At 42.3% G+C, this 16,331-nt stretch overlaps 1 protein-coding gene across 1 annotated transcript in view; it reads right to left on the bottom strand.

Annotated features, from left to right (window-relative positions):
• Positions 1–3,947: 3,947 nt before the first annotated feature.
• Positions 3,948–16,331, bottom strand: part of tmem229b (transmembrane protein 229B) — a 59,622-nt gene continuing 47,238 nt past the window's right edge. Inside the window, exon 3 of the transcript XR_008649201.1 lies at positions 3,948–4,021. The gene's annotated coding sequence lies outside the window, so the exon portion shown is untranslated. The remainder of the gene's footprint in view (positions 4,022–16,331) is intronic.

The following is a 16,331-nucleotide window of genomic DNA, read 5'->3' as shown; positions in this document are numbered from 1 at the left end:
GGCCCTTCTATATGGCATCAGACACATGGCAGATAAATCAATGTGTTCACTGTTTGGTCTGTCCATGGGGTTCAGAAGGATGCGAAATTAAGGGTTGTTGCCATAGCGATTAACAACAATACAATATATCTTTTGAATGGGGAAAAAGCCTTCAAAATGTTGCCTAAAACGACGTAATTCTGTTGAAGATGACAAAAATACAGAAGATATAAATTGCTGGTAGTCAGATTAGTTGTTTTACTACATGGAACCTACGATGAGCTTCCTGTTATGTGTGACATTTTCATATTCATAAGATATTTTAAATATTTTGTGAAATTTGATTTAATTGTTAATCACAGTTGCAGTTGGTCCTCATTTTTCATTATTCTGAAACCACTGGATACCTTTAGGTTGAGGTATTTAGCTAAATCACCAAATAAATACTTTAGATTCTTCTGTACAGAGCATAGGCTGTATATATAAATGGACATAGCTAACATGTTAGCCGCCACATTCCATACCTTGCATGTCTTCCTCTCAGAGTCTTGTGATGTAGTTGTGAAGTGTCTGCTTTGATAATTTAAAGAGACTTTGGAAAAGAGAACACAAAATTGAATATGAAAAAGAAACAACTAAAACCTACACCCAAGCACTAAGCAACAAACTCACCAAGAACAACTTAATATACTTAATAAACAACCCAGGAGGAAAAAACATCTGTTTTTCCTGGGACAACCCTCAGGTCACAGACATAGAGGGCAACAAGTCCCATCAGGATCAGGGAGGCCACTGAGATCCGGAAAAGCTCCCACCAGACTTTGAATCGGGATGAGGGGGACAGGCCTACTCTCTCACATCTGGGGCAGTACTGAAGAGGTCGGCCTGCAGATGTCGTCCTACTGCTCCAAGTAGGAAGACGATGCCAAAATCTGTTTAAATAAGCTGAGCAGACACATCACAGCAACATCACGTGACACTGAAGAGAAAGGAGCGTAGCGCAGTTCAAACTGTCAAAATCTGAAATGAAAAGGTATGTAGTCTGTATAAAGAAGTGGACTAAGTGAATGTGACGTCACCCACAGCGTTCCAGTCAAATGAAGCTCATCGAGGCTAGAGCAGTTATAGGAGCCAATCTGGAGTCCAGTTCCAACTGCGAATATCATAGCAACCAAAGAGCCTATCGGGAGTGAGGCTGTTGAAGGTAACACCACTTCCTGTCCACACCGCTGGTCTAGCAGGGAACAAGTGCTTAGCAACACTGTCAATCAAACCTGTTGCTAATGCTAGCAAGAGGTAAAGGTATTTTACTTCTGTTGGGTATTAACTGCTAACACATAACATATTTAGATCACAGTGTTACCTTTTATTGTTTTGAAAATGCTTTTTGCTCTCTACGCTAAGTCACCCCCCATCATAGCGCTATCACAAAACAATCAGCTACATCCCACTAAGGAAACTGCTGCACATCACATCAGGTTTGTGAAGATGCTGTGTACAGTTTTATATAATGTTTGTGTATATTTATGAAGAATTGCCGTGTGGAAGCATGGGTGATGTAGGCTTGTGGGCGGAGCATCGTACAGAATCTTACATTTAACCATAAGGAGGGTTCGAATACGGCCCGGGAGAGATTGCTAGATTACTCAAACATGCATGAATGACATCTAAAACATAATTTTGAACATTATATTATGGTAGAATTTTACACAGTACCCCCTCTTTTAAAACCACCATTTGTTTTTAATGTTCTATTTTCTCCTTGTTTGGGTTTTAATGATTTCTGGCAGTGTTTTTTATCTGTAAACATTAGGATGGAGGCTGGACCCTGACTTCTCTGGTTTGGCCTCTCTGTTTAATCGTTGGTTCTTTTCCCGTTTTAACCAAAGTGGAGCCAAAACCACAAGAACTCGAGAGTCGTGGAACAGCCTGAGACCCTCATCTGCATCAAGCCCGGAATGTGCACTCCAGCATCTGCAGTCTATATACACTATATACTCTATATACACGATATACACTATATACTTTATATACACTATATACTCTATATACACGATATACACTATATACTCTATATACACTATATACTCTATATACACGATATACACTATATACTCTATATACACTATATACTCTATATACACGATATACACTATATACTCTATATACACTATATATGCTATATACACTATATACACTATATACTCTATATACACTATATACACTATATACGCTATATACACTATATACTCTATATACACTATATACTCTATATACACGATATACACTATATACTCTATATACACTATATACACTATATACACGATATACACTATATACTCTATATACACTATATACACGATATACACTATATACTCTATATACACGATATACACTATATACTCTATATACACGATATACACTATATACTCTATATACACTATATACACGATATACACTATATACTCTATATACACGATATACACTATATACTCTATATACACGATATACACCATATATACTCTATATACATTGTATACTCTATATACTCTCTATACAATATATACTCAATATACACTATATATACACTATCAACTCTATATACATCAGTCATGCCCAAACTGAGGCCCGGGGGCCAAATGCGGCCCTCAGACCAATTTTTTTTGGCCCTCAAGCTTCCAGGTGAATTGGCCCATATTATCTTAAACAGTACTTTTTACTGTATATTTCTGAAAATTTACTTTAACAAGCCCATATCAAATATTTAACGTGTCCTACTGAGGATTTAAGCATGAATAAAGGTCTAGTGGTTCAGTCTAACTTGTAATAATAACACAGATTTGAAGTATTCACTGTACTGACAACCAGTCTATGGCCCTCAATCGACCCTCAGCTTTGTCTGTGTTTTTATATGTGGCACTTAATGAGAAAAGCTTGGATACCCCTGATATACACTATATACACTATATATACATGACATACACTATATACTCTATATACACTATATACATAATATACTCGATATACACGATATACACTATATACTCTATATACACTATATACTCTAGATACGCTATATACACTGTACACACTGTACACACTATTCACACTATATACACTTTATATACTCCTCCTCCTCTCTCTGATCCTCCTCTCCTTTTCTCTCTCCTTCTCCTCCTCTTTCCTTCTCTGTCCTCTCTTCCTCTCTCTCCTCCTCCTTTTCTCTCTCCTTCTCTTCTTCTCCTCTTTCCTTCTCTGTCCTCTCTTCCTCTCTCTCCTCCTCCTTTTCTCTCTCCTTCTCTTCTTCTCCTCTTTCCTTGTCTGTCCTCTCCTCTCTCTCCTCTTCCTCTTCTGGCTCCTTCTCCTCTCTCCTCCTCTTTCTCCTCGCCTCTCTCCTCCTCCTCCTTCTCCTCTCCCCTCCTCCTTTCTCCTCCTCCTCCTCCTTCTCTCCCCTCCTCCTTTCTCCTCCTCCTCCTCACTTTCTCCTCCTCTCGTACTCTCTCTCTCCTCCCCTCTCTTTTCCTCTCCTCCTCTCTTCTATAGTAGTATTTTATTCAGTTAAATCAAAAGTGTCCAAAGGTGTTTCAGAATCCTAAATAATCCATTTCTGGTCGGAGTCCATCACCTGCTCATCTCATGGAGATAATATTGCTTTACTAACGTTACACAGTATGGCGTTAAACTTGTTCTTGTAACTTGTGTAATGCCTTGTGTAATAACATCATCAGAGCAGTGGATTTTGTATCTGTCCTGTTCAAATAAACCAGATCAAGTCCGGAGCAGTGTCATAGATATGAACAGTAACAGCTCCACCAAACACAATGAGAATATATATACTGAATATACAGCTACAAGTTTACAAATGTTTACACAGTCCTGGTTTAGTCCTTCTTTAGTCCTGGTTCAGTCTTGGTTTAGTCCTGGTTTAGTCCTTGTTCTTAACCCTGGTTTATCCCTCTTTAACCCCAGTTCAGTCCTGGTTCAGTCCTGGTTCAGTCCTGGTTCAGTCCTGGTTCAGTCCTGGTTCAGTCCTGGTTCAGTCCTGGTTTAGTCGTGGTTCTCACACCAGTAAATCCTGGATATGAAATGAGTGAGTGACCCTGGGGGAACTCTACCACTGCCCCCTAGTGCTCACATACAGCACTTCAGTTTGTACCATAGGATTAGGCTTATTATTAGAAATGAAGAACCGGGATAAAACTTGGGTATTTTGAATAAAAAAGTAAAAAACAACAACAACATGCAAACCAGAAGGAATAAATGAGACCAAGGAGCAGAGAGAAAAATAGTTGAAATCTGTAAAATGAATGTTACATGGAGAGGTCATTTATAATTGAGTACAACTACAAGTACGAGTACTGCGGCCCATTTCTACTTTGAGACATAAAAAATATTAAAAGTACTAGTTACTAATTGCTTTTAAGACAAGTTTATACACCTTGGTTTAGCACTGGATGTGTCCTGCTTTAGACCTGGCTTAGTCCTGGTTTAGTTCTGGTTTAGTTCTGACTTAGACCTGGTAGTCCTGGTTTAGCCCTGAATTTAGACTTGGTTTGGTACTGATTTAGTCCCAATTTGGCCCTGGTTTAGTTCTGCTTTAACCCTGGTTCTGTCCTGGTGTAGTCTTAGTTTAGCCCTGCTTTAGACGTGGTTAGGTCCTGGTTTAGTCCTGTTTTAGTTCTGGTTTAGATCTGGTTTGGTCCCTGTTTAGCCCTGGTTTAGCCCTGCTTTAGCCCTACTTTAGCCCTGCTTTAGCCCTACTTTAGCCCTGCTTTTGACCTAGTTTTGCTTGGGTTCTGGCTGTGACCTGCAGAATGGGCGTTGGCTTGAGTTATGTCAGACTTTCAGGCTCTACTTGAACTCGTTCCAAAACTCATTATAATCGACACAGATACTGATCAGACCTGACACAGTGCACAAAGCCAACCCGGCTTCACGCTTCAACTGACATCAGAGCTTCATTAGCTTCATTTGCTTAAGACAGGATGAATAACAGCTGTTCAATTAACAGTTAGCATATCGCAAGGCTAGAGCTCAGATATTCATTTGTAACTAGGCCTGTCATGGTAAATACTTCATTTCAGCACATAACAGATGGAACAGAAAGTTTTGGGGACAATATTTATTTATTTGGTTGATTTTCTGCACCACGATGAGACCAGAGCTTTGGACAGTTGTATTATGGGCTTCTATGACTTGTTACACTTACAAATAACTACTTAAAACAAAACTGACTCTTGTGAGCATTAAGTCATGTTATCTGTTACCTCCTCAAAACCAGACCTGGAGTTGTGTTTTGTTTCATTCACACATGTTTGAGTAACACTTTATTATTAGTCTGTTTACATCTTCAAACCTCAAAATGCTCCGTTCTACCTTATGATGTCATCAAGTGGTAGTTTTAACAGCACATTTTACCCTTAGTTCAGCAGAGATCGGCAATTCCACGGCTGAAATGATCCAAATGATTCTAGTGAAGGTGTGTGGAGTTTAAAAACACAGTGGAGCACTTCCTGTATTACCACATGATGACATCACAAGATGGAACAGAGTGTTTTCAGTTTGAGAGACAAACTCAGCCTAAATGTGCAGGGTTTGTGTGTTAAACATGTGTGAATGAAACAAAACACAACTCCAGGTCTGTTTGTGATGAGGAAACAAGCAAAACAGAAACAACTTCATATTTTTTCTGTTTTTATTTGTATATTTCTGTTTTGCTCAAATTATGAACATGTTAAAAATAAACCCTCAGCCTTTTCCACAGATCTCCAAACAGTTATTTTTTTATTTTTTTTATTTTCAGTCCTGTTCAAAAATGTAGTGGAGTAGAAAGTACAGATACTGCTCTAAAATGTAGTGAAGTAAAAGTAAAAAGTATCCACTGTAAAATGTACTTAAGTAAAGTACAGACACCTACAATTTGTACTTTAGCACAGTACTTTGCTACTATTACTTTGTTATCTTCCACCAATGGTTGTTGTTAGCTTGTTGGAAAAACTCTTTGGTCTCATTTAGGTGAGTAATTAAGATGCTCTGAATGCATATGGTCAGTGATGAATAACTGAATGAACTACCTCTGTTTTGAAAGTTTTTAAGACTGTAAAAATCAGGTACAGCATTTTAAAAATATAATTACGCTAGTTATAATCGTAAAATGAGTAACCTACCCTGTCATATGCATCTTAATCATACATTTTGCTCTATTATTAGTGTCGTTCTGTTCTTTAAACGTTTTATAATAGTGTTTTCCATTGACGAGCTCGTTCCTTATTTTGGACCTGATCTTTACTTTTCCAGCCAAAAGCTAAAGGTGCAAAAACAGCTCTGCGAGTGCGGTTTCCCTGTGGTTTAAACCTTTATAATAATGCACACTTAGCATTCGACGCGGATCTAGCAGGTCCAAGTTTGTGTTCGAATCAATGGGGTCTTTATGTAGTTTTTACTGTAGCCAGAACTGTAACATGCTAACACTTCACAGCTGTTCTATAGTAACAACATGGGCTTGGGTAAACAGTGGAGTGAAAGTCCAGGTTAAGTTTCACCTTTGCAGGCAGACAACGAGGGATGTGGTCAGAATGTGCCAACTTTACAAGAGCAAAGGGACCCAAACACCTTTAGCTGTTTAAATACTCAGGTTTAAGAGCTAAGCTTCTCAAACGTGAGACGGCATTCATAATGGAGTTTAGTACAAGTCGTTTTAGCTTTTAGCATTTTAACAACCTACGTTAAAGCCCTAGTATGTAACTTTTAAGCGTTGTCATTTTGGTTCTTTTTATTGCTTGGATAAAATAGTTTAGTCCTGATTTTGAGCTGGTTTAGTCCAGGTGTAGCGTAGTTTCAGCTCTGATTTAGACCTCGTTTAGTTCTGATTTAGCCCTGTTCTGGCTCTGGTTTAGTCTTGGTTTAATCCTGGTTTAGTTCTGGTTTAGTCCTTCTTACCTGGAGGAGGTCCATGTCCTGCTTGTTTCCATGGAAATGTTGTTCTATTTGGCTATAATATTCCACAGTATGGCCTAAAATCTCCTGAAGAATGTTTTTTACTTTCTGTTTCCATGGAGTCATGCAGGCAATGTGCCACCTCCAGAATGTTACATACTGTTACTTTAAAATGGCTCAATTAGTACATTTTACTAACTTATTAATAGAACATGTTTGGAATTAAATCGTTCTCATTAAAAGTGATACTTCTTGTGAGGAAGCTGGCCCGAGTGATCAAAATAGGAGGCAGACTCAAAAGAAGTCCCATTAAACACATTTATTACCCATGCAGTGGTACACCGTGGACAAACAAAAATATTACATATGTACAAAAATTAACGGTGCTCAACAAAAAACTAAGCAACCAAACTTAAGCAACTGAAACAAAAGCCACGTGTACTCTGGCTACACAGGTGTTCCCTATCTGGCTAATTGGCCAGACTAATATACTTCCCTGTACTGGAAGCCCCTCCCCCGGTCTACTCCATTTCTTGTCCAGGGGGAGGTGGGAGTATCATAAACACTATATTGCATAAAAACATCTCTCGGGCCCGAGTCCCTTTACCAAAAGTGTTCAACTAAACAAACTATAAACACTTAATTCCAGAAATGAAAATATACAAGACATTAACACAAAAAAATAAACAAACTTAAGCCAGTTTTTCCCCCTCCACATGGTCCGGGCCACGACCCCACTCAAGCCTATAAAATGGCCGACATAGGGCACGCCCCCTCTTTGTCTGGACCATGTGGAGATGCAGGTAAGATGATTATTGACTGAACTGAATAGACGCATTTAACTAAATAAAATATATTTAACTAACAAATGTGTGGTGCTTTAAACTGATTGCAACAAAACAAAACAAACCCGGGATAGTTCTATTTCGTTGAGTATTGAAGTTATTGAAAATGAACAAAGATGTGCAAAAACCAAATCATAATACTATTAAAAAGGGACAAAGGCCCACTTTGTCACACTTCTCTTCACATGTGACCAAAGACATTTTCAGTGAGATTCTAAGGCTTCTAAGGCTCACAATGGCCTAATTGAGCCGGGCCCAAGCACAGATAGGCCCAAAAGTAGGACACGTCTGTCCAGTGTGAGAGCAAACTTTTACTTACTTTTACTTTTTGGTCCAGTTAAAGTGGAAAGTACAGATATTGCTCTCAAATGTAGTGAAGTAAAAGTTAAAAGTGTCCACTGTAAAATGTACTTAAGCAAAGTAAAGATACCGAAGCTTTCTACTTCAGTACAGTACTTTACTGCATGTACTCGGTTACCTTGCTTCTGTAGTAGCTTGGGGTTGTGTTGGATTTCTAGGGCAGAGCGTGACTGACATGACCAACTGAAATCAGGTCAGGCTATAATTCCCATCGTATTTTAATACTGTTACATTTGATACCAGCACAAGTTTGTTTGTATGGCACAATTCCACGCCAACTGAAATAAAACAAAACGACTGCGTTCATGTGGAGAATGTCGGTCTGTAATCACAGACCCTGTCACATCAGGTGTTTAGATAACTGATGCGTTAATTAAGGTCTAATTGTTAAGACTTAAAAGAGCCAACGACAGGTTAGAGCCAATGATAGGTTAGAGCCAACGACAGGTTAGAGCCAATGACAGATTAAAGCCAACGACAGGTCAGAGCCAATGACAGGTCAGAGCCAACGACAGGTCAGAGCCAACGACAGGTCAGAGCCAACGACAGATTAGAGCCAACAACAGGTTAGAGCCAAAGACAGGTCAGAGCCAACGACACGTCAGAGCCAACAACACGTCCGAGCCAACAACAAATTAGAGCCAACGACAGGTTAGAGTCAATGACTGGTTAGAGCCAACGACAGGTCAGAGTCAACGACAGATGAGAGCCAATGACAGATTAGAGCCAACGACAGGTCAGAGCCAACGACAGATTAGAGCCAACAACAGGTTAGAGCCAACAACAGGTTAGAGCCAAAGACAGGTCAGAGCCAACGACACGTCAAAGCCAACGACACGTCAGAGCCAAGGACACGTCCGAGCCAACAACAAATTAGAGCCAACGACAGGTTAGAGCCAACGACAGGTTAGAGCCAACGACAGGTTAGAGCCAACGACAGGTCAGAGTCAAAGACAGATGAGAGCCAACAACAGGTTAGAGCCAACGACAGGTCGGAGTCAACGACAGATGAGAGCCAACGACAGGTTAGATCCAACGACAGGTCAGCGCCAAGGACAGATTAGAGCCAACGACAGCTTAGATCCACCAACAGGTCAGAGCCAACGACAGCTTAGATCCAACGACAGGTCAGAGCCAACGTCAGGTTAGAGCCAATGACACGTCAGAGCCAACGACAGGTCAGAGTCAATGATAGGTTGGAGCCAACGACAAATTAGAGCCAACGACAGGTTAGAACCAACGACAGGTTAGAACCAACGACAGGTCAGAGTCAACGACAGATGAGAGCCAACGACGGGTTAGAGCCAACGACAGGTTAGAGTCAACGACAGGTCAGAGCCAACGACAGATGAGAGCCAGCGACAGGTTAGAGCCAATGACAGGTTAGAGCCAACGACAGGTTAGAGCCAACGACAGGTCAGAGTCAACGACAGATGAGAGCCAACGACAGGTCAGAGTCAACGACAGATGAGAGCCAACGACAGGTTAGATCCAATGACAGGTTAGAGCCAACAACAGGTTAGAGCCAACGACAGGTCAGAGTCAACAACAGATGAGAGCCAACGACAGGTTAGAGCCAACGACAGGTTAGAGCCAACGACAGGTCAGAGCCAACGACAGGTCAGAGCGAATGACAGGTTGGAGCCAACGACAAATTAGAGCCAACGACAGGTTAGAGCCAACGACCGGTTAGAGCCAACGACAGGTTAGAACCAACGACAGGTCAGAGTCAGTGACAGATGAGAGCCAACGACAGGTTAGAGCCAACGACAGGTCAGAGCCAACGACAGGTCAGAGCGAATGACAGGTTGGAGCCAACGACAAATTAGAGCCAACGACAGGTTAGAGCCAACGACCGGTTAGAGCCAACGACAGGTTAGAACCAACGACAGGTCAGAGTCAGTGACAGATGAGAGCCAACAACAGGTTAGAGCCAACGACAGGTCAGAGCCAACGACAGGTCAGAGCCAATGACAGGTCAGAGCCAACGACAGATTAGAGCCAACAACAGGTTAGAGCCAAAGACAGGTCAGAGCCAACGACACGTCAAAGCCAACGACACGTCAAAGCCAACGACACGTCAAAGCCAACGACACGTCAGAGCAAACGACACGTCCGAGCCAACGAAAAATTAGAGCCAATGACAGGTTAGAGCCAATGACAGGTTAGAGCCAACGACAGGTCAGAGCCAACGACAGGTCAGAGCCAACGACAGATTAGAGCCAACAACAGGTTAGAGCCAACGACACGTCAAAGCCAACGACACGTCAGAGCCAACGACTCGTCCGAGCCAACGACAAATTAGAGCCAACGACAGGTTAGAGCCAACGACAGGTTAGAGCCAACGACAGGTTAGAGCCAAGGACAGGTCAGAGTCAACGACAGATGAGAGCCAACAACAGGTTAGAGCCAACGACAGGTCGGAGTCAATGACAGATGAGAGCGCCAACGACAGGTTAGATCCAACGACAGGTCAGTGCCAAGGACAGATTAGAGCCAATGACAGCTTAGATCCAACGACAGGTCAGAGCCAACGACAGCTTAGATCCAACGACAGGTCAGAGCCAACGACAGGTCAGAGCCAACGACAGGTTAGAGCCTACAACATGTCAGAGCCAACGACAGGTCAGAGCCAATGACAGGTTGGAGCCAACGACAGGTTAGAGCCAACGACAGGTTAGAACCAACGACAGGTCAGAGTCAATGACAGATGAGAGCCAACGACAGGTTAGAGCCAACGACAGATTAGAGCCAACAACAGGTTAGAGCCAAAGACAGGTCAGAGCCAACGACACGTCAAAGCCAACGACACGTCAAAGCCAACGACACGTCAGAGCCAACGACACGTCCGAGCCAACGACAAATTAGAGCCAACGACAGGTTAGAGCCAATGACAGGTTAGAGCCAACGACAGGTTAGAGCCAACGACAGGTCAGAGCCAACGACAGGTCAGAGCCAACGACAGATTAGAGCCAACGACAGGTTAGAGCCAACGACACGTCAAAGCCAACGACACGTCAGAGCCAACGACACGTCCGAGCCAACGACAAATTAGAGCCAACGACAGGTTAGAGCCAATGACAGGTTAGAGCCAACGACACGTTAGAGCCAAGGACAGGTCAGAGTAATCGACAGATGAGAGCCAACAACAGGTTAGAGCCAACGACAGGTCAGAGCCAACGACACGTCAGTGCCAAGGACAGATTAGAGCCAATGACAGCTTAGATCCAACGACAGGTCAGAGCCAACGACAGCTTAGATCCAACGACAGGTCAGAGCCAACGAGAGGTCAGAGCCAATGACAGGTTGGAGCCAACGACAAATTAGAGCCAACGACAGGTTAGAGCCAACGACAGGTCAGAGTCAATGACAGATGATAGCCAACGACAGGTTAGAGCCAACGACAGGTTAGAGTCAATGACAGGTTAGAGCCAACGACAGGTCAGAGCCAACGACAGATGAGAGCCAACGACAGGTCAGAGTCAACGACAGATGAGAGCCAACGACAGGTTAGATCCAATGACAGGTTAGAGCCAACAACAGGTTAGAGCCAACGACAGGTTAGAGTCAATGACAGGTCAGAGCCAACGACAGATGAGAGCCAACGACAGGTTAGATCCAATGACAGGTTAGAGCCAACAACAGGTTAGAGCCAACGACAGGTTAGAGTCAATGACAGGTTAGAGCCAACGACAGATGAGAGCCAACGACAGGTCAGAGTCAATGACAGGTTAGAGCCAACAACAGGTCAGAGCCAACGACAGGTTAGAGCCAACAACAGGTCAGAGCCAATGACAAGTTAGAGTCATCGACAGATGAGAGCCAACGACAGGTTAGAGCCAACGACAGGTTAGAGCCAACGACAGGTTAGAGCCAACAACAGGTTAGAGCCAATGACAGGTCGGAGTCAACGACAGATGAGAGCCAACGACAGGTTAGATCCAACGACAGGTTAGAGCCAAGGACAGGTTAGAGCCAACGACAGGTCGGAGTCAACGACAGATGAGAGCCAACGACAGGTTAGATCCAACGACAGGTTAGAGCCAAGGACAGATTAGAGCCAACTACAGCTTAGATCCAACGACAGGACAGAGCCAACGACAGGTTAGATCCAACGACAGGTCAGAGCCAACGACAGGTTAGAGCCAACGACAGGTTAGAGCCAACGACAGGTTAGAGCCAACGACACGTCAGAGCCAATGACAGGTTAGAGCCAACGATAGGTTAGAGCCAACGACAGGTCAGAGTCAACGACAGATGAGAGCCAACGACAGGTTAGATCGAACGACAGGTCAGAGCCAATGACAGATTAGAGCCAACGACAGGTTAGAGCCAACGACACGTCAGAGTCAAGGACAGGTCAGAGCCAATGACAGGTTAGAGCCAACGACAGGTTAGAGCCAACGACAGGTTAGAGCCAACAACAGGTTAGAGCCAACGACAGGTCAGATTCAATGACAGATGAGAGCCAACGACAGGTTAGAGCCAACGACAGGTCAGAGCCAACGACAGGTTAGAGCTAACAACACGTCAGAGCCAATGACAGGATAAAGCCAATGATAGGTCAGAGCCAACAACAGGTTAGAGCCAACGAGCCGCACTCATTTGACTAAAACACAAATAATGTCATTATATTTAAGATCTTACAAAAGTTGTTGTTTTTTTGTTTGTTTTTTTACAATAGACTGTATATATAAATGGACATAGCTAACCTGTTAGCCACCACGTTCCAAACAGGAAGTGCTCACGGACGCACTTCTGGCGCCATCAACTTTGGCTCCAATTCACTTTACACTGAAAAACTCTGTCCCCTTTCTCTGTAACTGCTGTTGTCAAACTCGTCATTGGGGTTTTTATTTCACTATTTTGTCTGTAAATCACGATATGAACATTAATAGCAGACAAATCAGGAGCCTTTTTTCCTAGAGGTTGCTACAGTTAGCATTAGCAACAGGTTTGATTGACAGCGTTGCTAAGACCTCACTCCCTGCTAAACCAGTGGTGATGGAGCATTACTTACAACAGCCTCGCTCCGGATTGGCTTTTTGGTTGCTATGATGCTCGCGGTCAGAATTCCAAATATGGCACTCCAAATCGGCCCCTGTAACTGCTCTAGCCTCTATGAGCTTCATCTGACTGGTGTCAAACGCTGTAGATGACACTCACTCACTCAAACTCACTTAGTTCACTTCTTTATACAGACAATGGTTTTGGCCATTTTTTAGCTTTCAAATGTTACTTCCTGGTTGGAAATTGTGACATTACACTAAGAAATTACATGTTACCAATCGCTGGTCCGGAACTCTTCTAGTGCACACAGAGATTATTATTTAACCAATACAAATATAAGAAAACACATTTATTTTGTTGAAATAATGTTTAAAGAACAAATAAGGATTGGCTCTAAGGGCTGGGTCGTTCGGGGTGGGGTGCGAAGCAGGTCTGGGCACGTGCCGCTGATGGTGAAATAGTCACCCCATCATTTTGCCCAGTTTTTCTTTTCTGCAAATTGGGCCAAACTTCTGGACAGAATTCTCCCAGTGTGATGTCATCAGTGTCATCAATGTGGGACTCTACTTTTTGTCATTTTCAAAATATTTTTCAACTTCTTGATTGATAAAACTACAATATATACAATTTATATTTAATTAATAACAAGTAAAAGTATTTCCCACTAAATAAAAAAATTGTAGAAAATTAGAAATAAAATAGAGACTTGTCCAAACCTGTCATACAGACGTTAAGCCATAATATTAATGAGACAAAAAGTTTGAGAAGGTTCAACATTTTTGGCTTTTATGATTAAAATATTCTTTTCAAAATCCGCTCCCATAGAGTTTTACTGATTTGAAATGATGACAAATTCAAACTTGAATTCAGCCATTTGAAAACACTGAATTCCCAGGACGCTGAATGCCTCTTAACCTACATAACACTTGGCATCACAAACGCCACACTATTTGTGCCAAAGATTACACAGATTAAAAGTGTGAGAATGCAGTGGGTCAAGTGACACAACAAACAGTGAGTAACTAGGCCAGGTGCATTGTGGGTAGTTGGGCGATGACTCAGGCGAGTTACAGTAAAAGGTTTGATAGAATGAGCAGATTACAGGTTAATCTTATCTCGAGACTGTTTACGTTATTTTGATTTGTTTATGAAGAGCTGTGGGGGTGGTGTCTGTTTCAAACCCACGTCTGGAACTAAAACGTGCTCTACCATCACACAAAATATGAATGAACCAGGACTAGATTAAAGATGTACTATGTAACTTTTCTGATGGGGGGGTTCTTCCATCTGCTTGTCTCCATGGAGATGTTATTTCTTTGCATGGAATATTCCACAATATGGTATTAAACTTTAAATTACAGTGTGTCCATTACTTTAGAACAACAATTTAGAGCTCGTTTAGACCTGGCTTACTCCTGGTTTAGGCCTAAACCAGTCCTGGTTCAGACATAGTTTAATCCTGGCTTAGTCCTGGTTCAGACCTGGTTCAGACCTGGTTTAGTACTGGTTCAGTCCTGGTTTAGTCCTAGTTTAGTCCCTGCACACTGGTGGAGCAGGTTTTAAAGGGAGAGGCTGCACATGTGTCTGTATAACACAGAGCTGTTATGGTCCAGAGATGAGCTCACTGAGTCAAAGAAGAAACTGGACTGAGCTCAGGTCAAGTGTGGACCAGTGAAACCAAAACTAAATCTCCCAGCAATCTCCCAAAAAAGAGTCACATATAAATAAATAACATGGAGACCGTTTCCTGGTTTGTAAAATGGCTTTAGGATTGAACCATTTTTGAACTGAAGGCCGTGTGTTTCAGTGTTTGCAGAGCTCTACAGGGTTAACAGCTTTTACCATAGAACGAAGGGAGCTACGCGAGTGTGACGTCACCCACAGCGTTCAGCTCCAGTTAAATGAAGCTCATCGAGGCTAACAGTTATAGGGGCCAATTTGGAGCACAGTTCTATATTAGGACTTCCCACCATGAGGATCATAGCAACCGAGGAGCCAATCCAGAGCGAGGTTGTAACGCCCGCACCGCTAATTTAGCAGAGAGTGTGTGCTTAAAAACACTGTCAATCAAACCTTTTGTTAACACTAGCAGGAGCAATCTTGAAGAAAGAAGGTGCCTGATTTGGCTGCTATTAATAATGTTCATATCTTGTTTAACGGACGCAACGGTGAAATAAAAACACCAGGATCATATAGAGCGGGTTAATATGAACATTTAAGACCAAAATGGCAGGTCTGACAGCAGAAGTTACAGAGAGAGGGTCACAGTTTCTTAAAGCCCACTGTGTGGAACGCAGTGGCTAGTAGGTTAGCTATGTCCATTTATATTTACAATCTATGGCTTTTACACAGAAGAAGACTCATCTCCATGAGATGTTAATGCTTTGCTTGGAATGTTCCACACTGAAAGCAGTCTTGCTGTGATTGGCTTGATGGCGTCACCTGCTATAGTTAATGCTACACTGTGAAACATTCCATACAAAGCTTTTGAGATAGATTTTCCGAAAAAATCAATGCAACAGTGTCATGTCAGTCATCATCTTCTTTTGTCCTAAATGAAAACAAACCTAACTAAATAAATAAATCATACATAGATATGTATCATATTTTTAAATGCTTTATAACTTAAAATCTAGTTTAGTCCTGGTTTGATTCTGTTTCAGTCCTGGTTTAGTCCTGGTCTAGTCCTGGTTTATTCCTGGTTCAGTCCTTGTTCAGTCCTGGTTCAGTCCTGGTTTAGTCCTGGTCTAGTCCTGGTTCAGTCCTGGTTTAGTCCTGGTTCAGTCCTTGTTCAGTCCTGGTTCAGTCCTGGTTTAGTCCTGGTTCAGTCCTTGTTCAGTCCTTGTTCAGTCCTTGTTCAGTCCTGGTTTAGTCCTGGTTCAGTCCTTGTTCAGTCCTGGTTCAGTCCTGGTTTAGTCCTGGTTCAGTCCTTGTTCAGTCCTGGTTCAGTCCTGGTTTAGTCCTGGTTCAGTCCTTGTTTAGTCCTGGTTCAGTCTTGGTTTAGTCCTGGTTCAGTCTTGGTGTAGAATATATGTTTTTTCATCATCTTTATGGAGACAAGGAGATTCTGGATGTCCCACCCAAAAAGTTTACTAAAACTTAAATAAATAACTACCTTTTGAAGTTGACTGAATCCTCCCATGTGAAAAATGTGAGAAATGCAGTGACAGCTGGAGGTTTCTGAAGAATTTGGGGTCTGGT

This window comes from Periophthalmus magnuspinnatus, chromosome 22 (genome assembly GCF_009829125.3).
Source record: "Periophthalmus magnuspinnatus isolate fPerMag1 chromosome 22, fPerMag1.2.pri, whole genome shotgun sequence".
NCBI classification, from domain to species: domain Eukaryota; kingdom Metazoa; phylum Chordata; class Actinopteri; order Gobiiformes; family Gobiidae; genus Periophthalmus; species Periophthalmus magnuspinnatus.
This window is presented reverse-complemented; position numbering and strand designations above follow the sequence as displayed.